At 37.7% G+C, this 14974-nt stretch overlaps 1 protein-coding gene across 2 annotated transcripts in view; it reads left to right on the top strand.

Annotated features, from left to right (window-relative positions):
* The window catches only part of PDE3A (phosphodiesterase 3A), a 258155-nt gene that overhangs the window by 98488 nt on the left and 144693 nt on the right, over window positions 1-14974 (top strand). Inside the window, exon 1 of one of the 2 annotated variants that reach the window (XM_054056251.1) lies at window positions 13547-13722. The exons of the other annotated variant lie outside the window; for it this stretch is intronic. The gene's annotated coding sequence lies outside the window, so the exon portion shown is untranslated. Of the gene's footprint in view, window positions 1-13546; window positions 13723-14974 lie in introns of those variants that run through there. 2 annotated transcript variants of the gene reach the window in all.

Here is a 14974-nt window from a genome sequence, read left to right as displayed (position 1 = left end):
AGTTTTATTTTTTTAAATAGTAATGTTACTAGTGATTTGTCTATTCAACTAAGTGCTGAAACCCTTTAATTTTAAAGTAAGTAACAAAGTACCTTAAAGAGCCTCCCTGCAACATGTTTTCTAGAATGTTTTTCCCCTGTCCTGAAGGAGGGAAAAAGACTGAAGGGCTCAGCTTGGCCTCAGGAACAAAAGTACATCTTACACTGCAGTGGGTTACTCCTAAATTGCTAAATGTGTGTTTATTTGATCTCTCCCTGCTTGACTTAATTAAAACACTGGAATGTTTGTTTAGTAGATAAGAATATTTCTGGGAGGTATTTAAATTAGTAAGTACCCTTACTGTCATTAAATGTCTTTCCCCCAGCACTCCTCCCCTACTCCTCACAGGACACGGCTATAAGTGATAGATGACTGTAAAATAATAACAGTTAAGTCACAGATGGTTGAAGATAAAAAGCTTTGAATGAATGTTGAATCTCTATGTTGTTCATATCATTTTAAAAATGCTTCCTAATTAAAAATGTTGTCAGGTTTTTTTTTTGTTTGTTTTGTTTCATATACAGTTTTCATTCTGTTCACATTTTTTAGTAGTAGCCATGACTATATGACCTTCTGTCTCCTTTTTCTCTTTGCCTTGTGGCAGTATTTGCAGCAAGAGCTGACAGTGATCATCTAGAGGTGCCTTAGCAAATTCCAGGCATGCAGTAGCATTGTCATGGGCTGTTTCAGTCATCCTAGTTGCCAGGAGCCATTCTGCTTCTGTGAGGTGCTACATGTTTTCGGGTTAACATTCACATCTTTAATATGAATACTGAGAGAGTTTTAGTCTTCTTTATTTGAGAACACAACCTCCTTGCGTGTTATTCCTTTCTACAATTTTCTAATTTTTAAAATAGTATTTAAATTTACCTGATGCATATTCAGTCCTGTTCATATTCTCATTCTTCACTATATGGCTATTTTTGCCTTGCCTTCTGAATTGCTCTTGCGTTTTTAGCAGCATCAAGATTTTGGCTTTAGGAAGATTATGATTTCACTTTCTTGTGTCAGAAACTTTGAATCTTGACATGAGCGAGACAATTTTTTGGGGGAGGAAAGTCACGTGAACTGGAATGACACAAGCAGTTAACCTACTCAACTGGCAAGAACAGTGTATTTGATTTTCTAAGTTAGCTTCAGTTTTCCAGGCTATCATGAGAACATTTTCTTAAACTTATGGCTTCAGGATGTTTATAGGTTCTTGGAAGATCAAGGTCTTGGTGGCGTGTTCATGCCGCAGGGCAGATGAGAGTCTGGTGAGGTGTCTGTTGTAGTGTTGACTGAGGGAATTCATTTCACTTCATTTTAGCTGTGATGAAGTTGTAGATTGTCTAATAACCATATTTCTATTTTGTAAAAGCAGTTGGAATAGGCTGAATAATGTTAAAATGTCTAATCAAGTATTTTGATTGTTGTACATTACCATTTGCTTTCCAGAGTATATTTTAATTTGATTTTTTTCCCATCCCCTTTGTTTGAAATATTCAGCAAGTGCTTCTGTTTTTCCATTTCTCAGATTTTACTATTGGAACTGTAGAATTTATTTTGGTCTTTTTGATATGAATGGCTTGATGTTTTACCTGTTCTTGTAAGGTATTCAGTTTCTCAACCTCTGTGAAGCAAAACGTTGTTTAATGTATCCTAATCACCACATGAATATTAAGTGTAAAGGGAAAAGACTGCTGTATTACTTTCTCTTGGTTTATTAGTTTTTATTTTATAACTTAATTTGAAAGAAAGAACGTGGAATGGAAAGGCTCCCTACATGCCATAAGTGATCCTTTGTGTCAAGAGGTTAATTGGCTTAAGGAAATGCCTGCTGCTTACAAAATATACAGGATCTGATGACCAAATATTTAAGGTTTTTATGATTCCTTTCATAGCTGGTGACTTGGAATAAACTAGTTAAGTTAGATGATGTGAATTTTGTGAATTCAAAGCTAATTTGTAAAAATCCACTGTTCTTACTAAGGTTAGTTGTCTGAAGTGTTTCATAATCTAGATATTTCCTGGAAGCTGCGTTTTTATTAATCTATTTTGCTGTCTAGTGAAAAGCATCTCAACAGCAGGGGAATACAAATTTGTTCTGAGTAGGCAGAACTGGGGGGACGTTTTTTAACATTTCCATTACTTTTCTCTTAGCCTTTTTCAAGATCAGTATGTGTACATGGTCTGGTACCTCAGCTGGGTTCCTCAGGTCTTTGCCGAGTTGGCTGTATGCTTCTCAGTGTTGCAGCTTTTTCTCCACTGCCAGTTCACTGTAATTATTTCATGTTCTCCAGTAATACTGGCTCCTTAGGAAGGACTTAAGAACTAGATTTTATTTTATTTTTTTCACTTACAGAGTTTTGATTAACAAAGGCAAGAGGTTTGAAGCGACTAATTGTCTGTGTAAGAGAATTATCTCTAAAATTTCACTGTTACTTTGTAATGGAGATGGAAGACTAAGTGTAAGTATCCCTATGGATAATTTCTGTGGGATCTCTTCATTTAACAAATACACAGGGCTACAAGATGCTCTAGAAAGAATGAACAATATTTTACTCTTTGAGGGACGGTATGTGGTATTTACAAAAACCTTGTTCTGAGGAGTATAATTTAGGTTATCGCTTTCTGATTTGTTTGATTATACAACTTTAGCATTCTCCTTAGATATTTAAGTAAAAGGCAACTTCTACTCCTTTAATTACCCTCCCCTCCCTCTGAAAAAAAAAAAAAAAGGGAAAATAGTTACTATAATTATTTTCCTGAAGGTACAAAAAATATTATTTCTCTTCTGAAAGTAAATGGTCTGGGAGTGGCTTTGCTAGGCAGTGTCCTGCCTCGCAACAAGTTGTTAGAAGGAGGTGGTATTTACGGAGATCGGATATGCAAAGCTTTCTCTTTGTCCTTCAAGCTTGACCTAAGCATAGTGTGACTGTTTTTCAAAAGGTAGTGTACTCTCCATTGCCCTTGTAGTGCTCAACAATTCATCTGCATTAGAGTGGCCAACCAGATTTGGACAGTAGGCAGTAAATATGGGTGACACATGTGTAGAGTGACTGCCATATCATTTGCAAATCTGAGCAAGAAACAGAATGACCTTGTACCAGGCTGTTCAGGCAGCCAGTCACTGCCAAAAGAAATCTCATGTATTAAGTATGCAGAGTAGTTTGCTGATATGCAAATGGTGTGTTTATCTAGTGAGAGTTTCTAAGGGTCTTTTCTAGGAATGATGTGCAAGGCCCAGCAGGATAACAGGCATTGAGGAGCATGGATTAATGCAGCAGCCTCTGTGTCTGGTAAGGACTTTCGATTGGCTCATTTCCCAGCTTTTCCTCATTCTGAAAGTTGCATGTGCTTACACTTTCATCCTTGTATTTTTCTTGTTCTCTCTTTTCTGCATACAGCTGTATAATACTACATTGTTTCCAGTGGCTTTATAGTCACTGAAGGTTTTCTTTTTTCTTGGTTTGAATTGTGTTTCTAGACTGCAAGACTGTGTAATACCATTCATGAAGCTGACTAATTGGAGAGGAGGAGGATCGGGGACGAGGAGAACTGTACAGGTGTAGATAAACAGGAGAATTATTCCAGATGGTAAGAACTGCAGAGGAGTTGGCTTGCGTAGCAGAAGTGCTGAGGTTATGTGGAGAGCAGAGAAAGCGGCCAGCTTGAGATGATTGCAAGTTTGTAGCGGGGGAATTGAGAGAGAGCAGATCTACAAAGTATGTTGGATGAGCTTTACAAAGCAAGAAAGATATTATTTATGCCAGGTCAGGTTTCTTTCCACACAGATGTTGTGTTAGCTCTCGCATTGTCATTATCTTGGACCTCTTCAGTGTGACTAATATTGCACAAATTTTAGATCTTCTTTCTTGTCTCCATACATGCTCAAATGCAAGTAATAAACCTTGAAAACTTTCTCTATTGTTTGTTCTCCTCTAAAGTAAAACTTTGAAATAACATCCCCTGCTGGATTTTAAGAGGTTAAATAGGGAGTGAGTATACCTTAAGTTACAAATCAGAAGTAACTTACATGCTTTGCAGTTTGAAGTACAGAACTGTAAAAAATTGAGGTGTTTTTTATGCTTTGTTATATGATAACAATAAGAAAAGTGATTTCTGAGCTTCCTTGCTGTTTGTCTGTGATAGCAGCACTTCCATGAGTTAAAGGGACTGTAGCTGGGAAGAGACTGTATAAACGACAGTATAAGCTTGATGATAATGCCTCATAAATGCTGGCTCTGTTAAGAAACACCAGTGTTTCTGTTTCCTTTGAAAAACTCAGTCTGGTTCATTTTGGTTCTTCTTCCATTCCTGTATTTCTCTGTGGTTCTTTTTCCTCCTAGCAACAGCTAATTTAGGAAGTGGCTTTTGATGCTCTATGGCATTTAAACAATGTGTATCCAATGCCATGATCAAGTCTGGCTTAGCATAACTACTGTTGTAAGCATATGGTAATGTCCATAAGGAATTAAACTAAAGCGCTGAGGACTGGGCAAAGAGTCTTTCTAGAAGAGCAAGGATCTGTCAACAGAATTGTAGCCCATATGTAATTCCTACAAATCTGTGAGTGGGAAATGCCAATGATTATTAGACCATGCATTAAATATCATAGAACAGATGTTCAGAGAGCCTTTCATTCATAGTACTGTTAGCAATGAATGAGGTATTATGCTCCCGTTCCACATTTTTAAGTGAAGTGTAAAGATACGTTTGAAAAGCAGAAACAGTGTAAAGTGTACCCAGCTTCCATTCATGTTCCAAGTTTTTTGTTCTCCATTATCTAAAATTAATTACACTGGAAATAAATAAGTGTTTATCAATGCGTTTTGAAATTGTACAGAATATGAAATTACACAGTGAGTATTGTTTGTTTTCAATAAAATATACATCTTTTATGACAGACAGAATTTTTCAGAAACAACAATTCTTGAGACCTAGCCTTACTGTTTCCCTACGGCTGTATTATCTTTGTTCTCAGGGTTCCTTCGGTATACATGTGTCTTAGCCACGTTGCTTTTAAAGAGTTTAGAAGGCTGCAGGGGAAATGAGGTGTATTATTTTCCTATATCCTATTTGGAAAACTTCTGTTAGGCTCCTTCGCTTTCTTTTCCTCTCAATTCTCTCCTGGTTTTACATTATTGTGACTTACTTTCTGGACTTCCCTGTCTTTCACTACTGGTTATAGAAGAGTCTTAGCTATCTGACTTAATCTAATCCTGATGCTTAGTCAGCTCAACTTGTACAAAAGGATCTCACTTGAGATTCCTGTTAAAGGTCATAGAGCAGAACTGTGATTTTGCCATGGTTTGCTCACAGGCACAGTGCACTGACAAAAGCCCAGGTGTGTGCATTTCAGACTAAAGCCTATTTATGCTTTTGTTAACCCTATGATGTACAGATAAATTCATCATGATGTGTGTAAGCTTCCTGGTCTCTCTCAACCACAGTGGTCTGAGCTTAAAAGGAAAAAATAATGTTTAGTTAAAAAAAAAAAAAAAAAAAAAAAAGCAGGAGAGTGTTGGAAAAGAGTATGAAACAGCATTCTTAAGAAGTACATCCCAGGGCTTAGGAAGAAACCTTCCCATAGGTCAGAGAGTACCATATCTGCCTGTCAGGGAGCTCTTGCAGCACTCTCTCTCAGATGTCTCATACAAGCTGGGTGAAGAAGACTGAACCGAAGCACAAATGAACTACTCAGTGTCTTGCTGTGCCAGAAGCGTGGCTTCCAGACACTCCAGCATGGAGGAATTTAGCATTTAAAGGTATTCCCTTTATGGTTTGTTTTATCAGTTGTCAAAGAATGATGTAAAATCTCTCCATTTTGGACCTCAATTGAGTGAAAAAAATATATTAAGAGAAAATACTGATTTTTGAGACACCTTCATTCATGTGTCACCATCTTATATTGCTGTTCAGTATCATGCCTCCTCTTGGACTTTAAATGTGTTTTGTAAAGGGAGATTGTTAAAGTAACAGCAGGTAGCCTAGAAGCCACTTCAAGTGGTCTGCATTTTTTTCCTTCTTTTGTTTAATTTGGTTGATTTGTGTATTATGGTTTTATGTAAGACACAAAGACTTTTGATATCTCTTTGGAAATTCTTGTGGTTGTGCTTATTCTTGTTATCTCTTTGGAAGAAAAGTAAAAGAAAAACATCAAGTTTGGCTGTGCTTTGGGTGGAGTTGGACCAGATGACCTCCAAGGGATCCTTCCAACCTAAGTTATTCTATGATTATATAATATTGTAATTAAAGATTTATGTTTTCTTTTGATCTTCACTCTATGTAGTTTCATCATGCAGCACTTTTTCCTGAAGTCATTTGGGAACACAAGATGCACTGTCTTGTTGCGTTGCCCTGTTTTTTATACATTGGCATAATCAGCTGTGTGTGCATAGTTGTGGGAGTGAAGTCTTTTAAGACTCCTAGGTCATCTTAGTAGCATCTGCTGACCTATGCAAAAAAAAAGTATGGTCAGCAGAGTAGCACGTCCCTTCTGTCACCCTGTCAAACAACCCATTTCTTTGCTCTGTAAAACAGATCCATAGCTTGAAGTAGCAAATTCTCAAAAGCTTCCCAAATTCTTCTGTTCAGTATTCAGTACTTTTGAGTTCGGCATTATATGTTATGTTCTGTGAAACTGAATTGATCATTACCAAGTGGCACTTTCATCATGAAAGTGCTCCTTCAGTTGGTGCAAAGATTTAAGAAAAGTAAGAGGACTAACATGGCTCAAAGAGTTTCAGCTAAAGAATTAGAACAGAAGGAATCCTAGAAATATCAAACTAAGCTAGTTAAAGAGCTTGTCAAACTTGTTTCAGAAGAGAATTTGTCATTTTAGTTTAGATGTTAAATTATGTTTCAGTTTTTAAAAATTAATAAAGAAATATTCTAACAAAAAATGACATAAATGCCTTTATTTTGATACTTGTAGTTAACTTGAAATGTTGCTGTTTCTTGTGTTCCCGTGATTTCTGCTCCCTACCCCTTTCCCTCTTTATTTTAATTGAGCCACCAAACCAGAGAATTTGATTACTTATTTAGCTCTGCTTTCAGGCTCTTAACGTGCTTATGTTAGCCATGTAATTGGGCACTGCAGAATGCTCAAGTTAATTGATAACTGAAATTATTATCCTGTTTCACTAACAAATGATATCAAACTTGGAGCTCTGAATTAATTTACTGGTTCCTGAGACCATGTTTCGTTTGAGATTGAAAGAACAATAAAAACTGGGAGAAGATACACTGAATGGGGAAGGGAAGGAAAGGAGGAATCATGAGGCCAGGATAGCAGGCTGTCAAATAACCATCTGGATCATCTTGCTTTCAGTATTCAGTCATCTTAAAATCTTAGGTCTGGATGGGACATATGGTGTGATCTGTTCCAATTCTTCCCTATCATGGTCTAGCATGTTATGCATTCCTTTTCATAAACCAAACAAATTCCTACTTCCTGACTTACTGACAAAAAGTGGAACTCTGCAAGCATTGTAATGTTTCTAGTGTTTGCTTGAAACTTGCCTTGAAACTTGGTTTCTTTTAGCTTCAAAAAGAATTTTATCTGACAATGGTTAGTCCTTATCTTTTCATCTGTATATGGTGGATTCTTTGGTGGGAAGTACTCATCAGGCTATGTGTTAAATTGCACTAATTTGTCTTATGCCAACAGAAATTACTATGGCTTTATCTGTTATTATTTGAGAGTAATTGGTTTTTTTTAACGTCTGGTTTATGTTCATTCTGTTGCAAATTCAATGGAAAGAATGTCTCGGGGCAAAGGGAAAACGTGTCGAATTGCAGAATTAATGGAGTACATGGTCTCAGATTGTGACACTTGTGGTTTCAAACGTGACTAACAGCTTTTAGCTTTTATTTTGGTAAAACCATTAAAAAGTCAGTCCTGTTTTAAAACGACACCAAAAAAATGGCAGCTGACTAGATTGACCTTGAAATGCATGAATGGGCTGGTGCAGGTTTCAGCTGTTTGCCTCTCTTTGAAAGGTTCTCTGGCTGAATGTCTGGCAGCAGGAGTGACCCCGTGCCAGACTCCACTGAGTCCCTGAAGTGCCAAAGCCTTGAAGACCGAATTTAAAGAATACCACCACCCAAGGAAATGTAACAAAGAGAGCTTGAAAATCTTCCATAAGAGTTTTCAAATGGTTTGCATTCTGGTCCAAAACTACTATTGATAGAATTTTATTTGAACTGAGAATTTTAAACCTTTGGAGGCTTGCTACCACTGTTTGTAAAGCAAGTGTGTTGGGTAGAGTGGGCCAATGATGAAGATCCACTACCTTTTCACATTGCTAGGGATGATTGAACCCAGTTCTACCTATGTGGAACTGCAGTGCAGGGGAAGAGAAGTAGCCTTAAGAGACAATTTTATGTTAGAGTTCGTAGGCAAAGTTGACAAAAATATTCGTAGATAATTTGCCAGTGACAGTAACAGGTTGTCTGCTCACTGACTCAGAGTGTTAGGTGAGGTTGAATGTAATATACATTTTACTGTTTACTTCTTAAGTGCCTTGTTCTGCCTGGTTTTAGATGCCTCTTAGATCTACCTTCAAGGCAAAGACTGTTTCTTAGTACTTGCCTTTATAAGAAGGATTTATCGTTGTTCAGGAATGCTACATTCTAATTTATCTTTCACAATTGCATTGAAATGCGCATTTTTTGCAGTATGTGTAAAATTGCTGTTGAACTGACACACTGATTTTTGTCCTAGGACAAACCACTTTTACTTTTGAAAAATAAACATTGATTAGATAAGCAATTTCTTCTGAGTGTATTGTTATCCATCCATCCGGTCTCCTTTCTCAGCATTTCAGTTCTAAGTTGTTGGAGTCTGATTTGGCAAATGGAGTTTGTTTAATTTGCAAAGATAACAAATGCATTGAGAGTGGATCTGTGTGTTTCAAAGAGATCCCAAACTGGATGGAGCAGTAACTGTGGTGATCTAAGGGTATAAAAGGAATTGTGTGTCCTAAAGAGAGCTCAGTTTCAAAATCCTCTTGTGGTACCTTGTGGTATGAAAAATACTTTAAAAAGTGAACTAGGTCAGACATGCAGTTGTACGAACTATTGGGGACAGTGGGTCAGACATTTGCATGTCTGACTTACTGCCTTATGTTTTCAAAAAGCAGGAAAAGAAAAATGAAGAGACCCACTTCTCAGGTCACTGGGCTGAATTTGGTGAAGATTTGAACTAAACCAAATAATGCGAGCTTTAAGTTTGTACTTAACACCTTCTTCTGACAGTTCAGATTAGGAAAATATGGAACTATTATTCTGTGTGCTCTCTGTGCAGTTCTGATGTAGCTGTTTTGGTGGAAAGCAAGTTGTTCACTTCGCTCTTGAGTCCAGAAAGGGCTTTGTATAATATCAAATTTGCATGCGTCTTCTGGCATGTTTATTAGTGAATCTGCTGAAGATAGTTACTGCTGCTCTGGTATGTAAATGCAGTGGTCCATTTGCCTACATACCAGAGAACAGAAATGAGCTCTGATTTTAGTTGCTTATGCTCCTCACCCTCCTGGTGGACTACCTCATCTTCTCTCTTCTAGGACTTTCCCCAGCAGTGCTTTTGGGCTCCCCTGTTCTGGGAGTACTTGGTCACCTGGTTTTGGCAGACTTATACAAGTTTGTTTGTACGGTACTGAATAAATACTGAGAGAATTTTTGCTCTAGCCTTTGTTCCTGAGAGGTGTTTGGTGGATGATGGCTTTTTTTTTTTTTTTGGGGGGAGGGGGATGGAGTGTAGGGAGGGAAGAGATTGTTTTTACTAGTATTTGCTATAACCCTTAATAATTTCTAGGCTTTAATTTGGGCCAAATGTGAGCACATCTTGTATCTATTTTCTGGCTAGTGGGGCAAAGTGCGTTTGGAAAAGGCTTCAGATTACACAGAGGCTGCTTCAGCATATGAAACTGCTTAGCAGATACTCACCCCTGCTCTGTGTTCCTCCTTAAGAGGTTTTTGCTTACTAATAGCTAGCATTTAAATTGTGGTATTTTAAATCTTTTGTGTAAAGTTCAGAAATAATAGAGCAGATATGGTAATCTGCGTCGCCTTCCTCCACCCTTCTGCAATAATGTTGATTATAAAACCAAAAAGCTATTCATTGATAAAATCTTTCCCGAGCAGGGGTCAGTTGTCCATTTCCTGAGCCATGCATTGCTCTATCGAGAATACTATTTTTCTCAGGAACAATCCTTCCTTTTTGTAATCTCTGTTCTATTTTCCATATGCTTTCCCTGGATTATTTCCAGGGAAGAAAAGAAACCATAAAAAAAAAAACCTCCAAACAATCTAAAACCACCAGATCTCACCCCGGCTTTGATACTGCTGCAGAATCTGTTCTCAGACTGGGATGTAAGTACCTTTATATGAGGTGATTGCTGTACAATTTCCATACACTGACATGTCAAAGGTCCAGTTTCTTCCTCTTCTAAACCATCTTAAGATTTGCAGTAGCTTTAAGGTCAGCTTGTTTGATTAAAGATAGCACAATTTGGTCTTGGCATGTGCTTGTGCATCTGTAACTTTTAATTCTGAAACATATTTTAATTATTTTAGAATGTAGTCTTGCAAACAAATATTTTTTTACTTCCACCACCTAAAGGTTTTATTTGAACTGAATTGTGTTACAGGAAATATAAATAGAACTTCTGCGTATTATTTTTCACCTTGCGATGGCAAAACACTTTACAAACCTTAAATTCTCAGGTTTTTATTTTTTAGAATTATGGTACTCAAATCCAAGGAACAGTGGAGCGTGCTTTGTAGTCTTTATTTAATTATATGGAAAGCTGGCGTTCTTGCTGCTCCACCGTTCAGCAGGATAGTCAGCCTGGAGTTAGCGAAAGAGAAGTGCTGGAGAGATAAGTCATGTTTAGGGGAATAGGAGGACTCTGAGAAACAGGATATGACACAGAGGCCATGGGAAAAAGTAAAATCTCCTTTGCCACAAACCCAGATGCTTGTGCTAAAGCTAGGCTTTCAGACTATAGCATTATAAGCCTTGATGGGGTGGTCTCCATGTAGGCATAAGAACAGCTATAAAGTGCAGCTGGCGTTTGGGGGCCTTATACAGCATGCTCATGTATATGGTCAACACTTAGTATATGATGAATTTGAATACAAATAATTATTATTAATGTTTGGCAAAAGCAGTGGCTTGTAGAAGCTGGGACAGTCACAAAAATGAGTCATTTTGTGCTGAGAGAAGATTTGGGCCTGGAACAAAAACCTGGGGATCTAAGGAAGGAGCCCTTAGTGTTGCTAATAAATATCCACTTAGGCAGATTTGTCACTCATGTTTCTGAAAGTTTTGTGGCCAGATGAAAAGAATGTGCTTTTATGTCTTGAGCAGCTGTGCTTTTAAATGGGTGCAGCTGTACTGCAGTGTCCATTGACACCAATTGCTTCATGATTTAGTGGATTGGTTTTAGTGGGTAAGTGTAGTCAATCAAGTAGAGAGGGTTGGGGTTTTTTTTATTGGGAAGGGAGGAAAATCTTTTGAAATAGCTGAAGTTTGTTAGACTGGTTCAAGCACAATCGCAGCGTATCAGGGATATTACTGAGGAAGTAACTTTTGAGGGACATGGGAGTCCTTTGCTGTTAAGTGAAGCACAGCTTTGCCGGAGCTGTCTCTGTTCCAACGAGGGCATGACCTGCCACATGCAACGTGGAAGTCATTTGAATGATTTCTTATGGCAAGAGCAACACTGCAGTTATGTAATGAAGTTTATTAGTTAAAAGCATGTGAAAACAGAAGCTGCAAACTTGCAGGCAATTCAGAGCTGAAATTTTTCCTTGTTCTCACTCCAGAAGGCTTTTTTGGAAAGTTTAATGAAGTGCTATTTGGCATTTTTTGATGAGGGTGAGTGTGTGTCTGATTTGAAGTAGCCTTTGTTGTTTTATTTTTTTTAAACCATCCCATTCTAAGAGTCAGTTTAGGAAATTCACGGCATTAAGAGAGTGGAAGTTTTAATACTAGCTCTGCTGATGATTTGCTGAGTAGGCATGGAGAAGGCCTTCCTGTTGTCTTTCTGTTGCAGGAATGCATTATCAAATGTCTACAAAACAGTTTTATAAGTATATGCAATTTAATCTTCTACAGATAATACTGTAGTTTAAATAATCGCCTTAAGGACTTTTTATAAAAGTAAAATTCAGGAAGACATTGGTGCTATTCAGCTTCTGTCAAAATTGAGGTGAAATATCAGGAGGTGGAGTTCTTTGAGATAGGTTGCTTTTTTATATACGTTACTACAATTTATAGAAGATAAATAACTCCTCTAATTCTGCATATCAATTATTTTGTTTATTACTTTTAAATACGTATTTTTCTGTTTCAATAATACTGATAATGTCACTCCAAATAAAGCAATGCCATTGCACCCTTTTCCTTGAATGAAGATGCTCAGTTATTGTACAGGAGAGCTGGGGAGGGTCTCTTTATCAAGGAGTGTAGTGACAGGATGAGGGGTAACAGTTTTAAGTTGAAAGAGGGGAGATTTCGATTAGATATTAGGAAAAGAAAGTTTTTACTGTGAGAGTGGTGAGGCACTGGAACAGGTTGCCCGTAGAAGTCTTGGATGCCCCAGAGATGTTCAAGATCAGATTGGATGAGGCTTTGAGCAATCTTAATCTATTGGGAGGTGTCCCTGCGAGTGGCAGAGAGGTTGGAACTAGATGATCTTTGAGATGCCTTCTGACCCAAATCATTCTATGATTCTATTATTTTCCCTTTCCTCATCCAAAAAGCAAACAGAAGACCTGTCTTTTAGTCTGTTTGGCAGTTTTAGCTGCCCTGGAGAGAAAGGTAAAGGTTGTAAATTTTATCAGCTTCTTATCCAGGTGGCTAAGTAGGGATGGAAATATATGTTAAGTTTGGAGACAATGGAGAAGAAGGAGCATTGGGAGTGCACTGTGTATCAGAGAGCAGAGAATCCACAGAGGAGTAGTGTTTTAATGGCCCCATGGCACAAACTTCAGTAAGCATTTGGATTACCCTTGGCAGCAAAGGCAATAGGCTCTTGTGAGCCAAACACAAGGGGAAACTGTCTTGTTCAGTGGGACTCAGCCAGGTTTGACCTGCGATTGCACTTTGTGATCCATCAGGCTTCCTAGCTTCAGTGCTTCTTTAAAAAATATTTAATCTTGGAATTTTCTGATGGAAGCATCTTGCTGCATTGCTCAGGTGCTTTGAAATGCTAATGTGTTCCTTTGAGCTCAGGAAATGCTACAGCTGCTTGGTGGTTTTGTGATGCATTTTTTTTTTTTGCTGATTTTTATTTGTGTATATTTTTCTTTTTATCACACTTATATCCAACTAAAGTTTAAGTTAATTTAGATTTTTTTACTCTGCTTTAAAGAGTTTGTTAAATGAAAGAAGGAACTGATTTCCAGACTTCTTTACCTTGTGTATTCTCACAGGGGTTTTGATTGATAGATCCATGAGTTCCTTTGAACACCGACTTGATATTTGGGATCTCTTCACTGTCAGCTGCAGTCAATAACTGAAAAGTTTCCATCGTGGATTTCTTCAGTATCACAAGAAACTTGATGTTAATTCATTGTTCACTCTTGCACACCGACATTTTCTGACAGAGAATAAGAAAACATCTATATTTGAACACACGTCCCTGCATACTGAATGAAGCGATTGAGTTGAGCCTTGTCTCACCGTGACAGGTTAGAACATGTTCTGTAAGCAGCTTTTTGTCTCTCCCCTCCCACTGTTGGTTCCCCAGCTATAGGGATTGTCTCTTTTTTTTTTTTTTTTTTTTTTTTTTTTTGTGTGTGTGTGTTGGACCTCCTCTTATTTTCAAAGGAGAAAATTGAACTACACAGTGATTTTCTGTCTGGGCTGTTGCTTACTGTGGGTGCTGGGGCTGACAAACCTTTCAGTTTATCATGGCCCTGAGAGAGGCTTTTGAGATGTCACTGCATAGCAACTGACAGCAGTGTAACCTGGCCAGTGCTTTCGGTAGCTGAGAAGTCATCTTGTGTCTGGTAATGTTTGCTGTCAGAGCTGCATGGATTTTAGCACAAAAAAACCCTGACTTGGGGTACATAGTCTCTTTCCACTTGAGGGCTCTACTTGGTTTTTGGGGGAGTTTTTGTTTGGTCTTTTGGGGGGAGTTTTTGTTTGTTTTTTTGGGAGGGGTGTTACAGTATTGATTGGGTTTTTTTTTAATATTTGAAGTTGCTTTTGCATACTCCCTTAGACCTCAGTTTTAGGAAGTTGTCGATGATTTTTCTGTTGGTTAGGGTTTCTTTAAATTTTCACACTTTCATTTAATTACTGTTAGGAATAATGTGTACGAAATTTCTTGTACTAGGACTTGGCAAGCTGCTTACTGATTGATTGATATAGATACATTGATTGAAGATTCAGTGTAAAACTGCTAAAGCCAATTGGAGTTACTGTTACTTGTTACAGGGCAGTGTCTGCACTACTGTGATTCAGTGGGTAGAAAACAGAAGTTTATTTTGCTCCCAGCAGTTAATGCTTAACTTATCTAAAATTTTCAGGAGTTACTTGTGTGGTGATTTAAATTCTACAAAGGTTTATAAAAGCTGGAAATTTTGAGGTCTGCTTGCTTTTTGATTGCATTTATAACAAGATGGGACTTTTCCCTTACACAAATATCCCTTCTGCCTTTTGCCTGAAGAGAACCCCCACCAAGGACAGATGAATGTCTTTGGAAATTCAAAATAGTGACCCTTTTTTAATAATAATAAAAAAAATGATCTTTTTGTGACCAACGATGTATTCATGAACATGCCTTACAAGCAACACTTTTAGGGTAACTCAGATTTTAAAGAGTGCAACATCTAGAGGGCAGACATAATTTGATATGCCTATCAAAAGAATGTACTGTTTTAATGGGCTCGTGAGCATCTCAGTCTGATTTGGGTTGATTGAGTCCTTTTTGTTTGA

The sequence above is a fragment of the Cuculus canorus genome, chromosome 1 (assembly GCF_017976375.1).
Source record: "Cuculus canorus isolate bCucCan1 chromosome 1, bCucCan1.pri, whole genome shotgun sequence".
Classification (NCBI taxonomy): Eukaryota; Metazoa; Chordata; class Aves; order Cuculiformes; family Cuculidae; genus Cuculus; species Cuculus canorus.
This window is presented reverse-complemented; position numbering and strand designations above follow the sequence as displayed.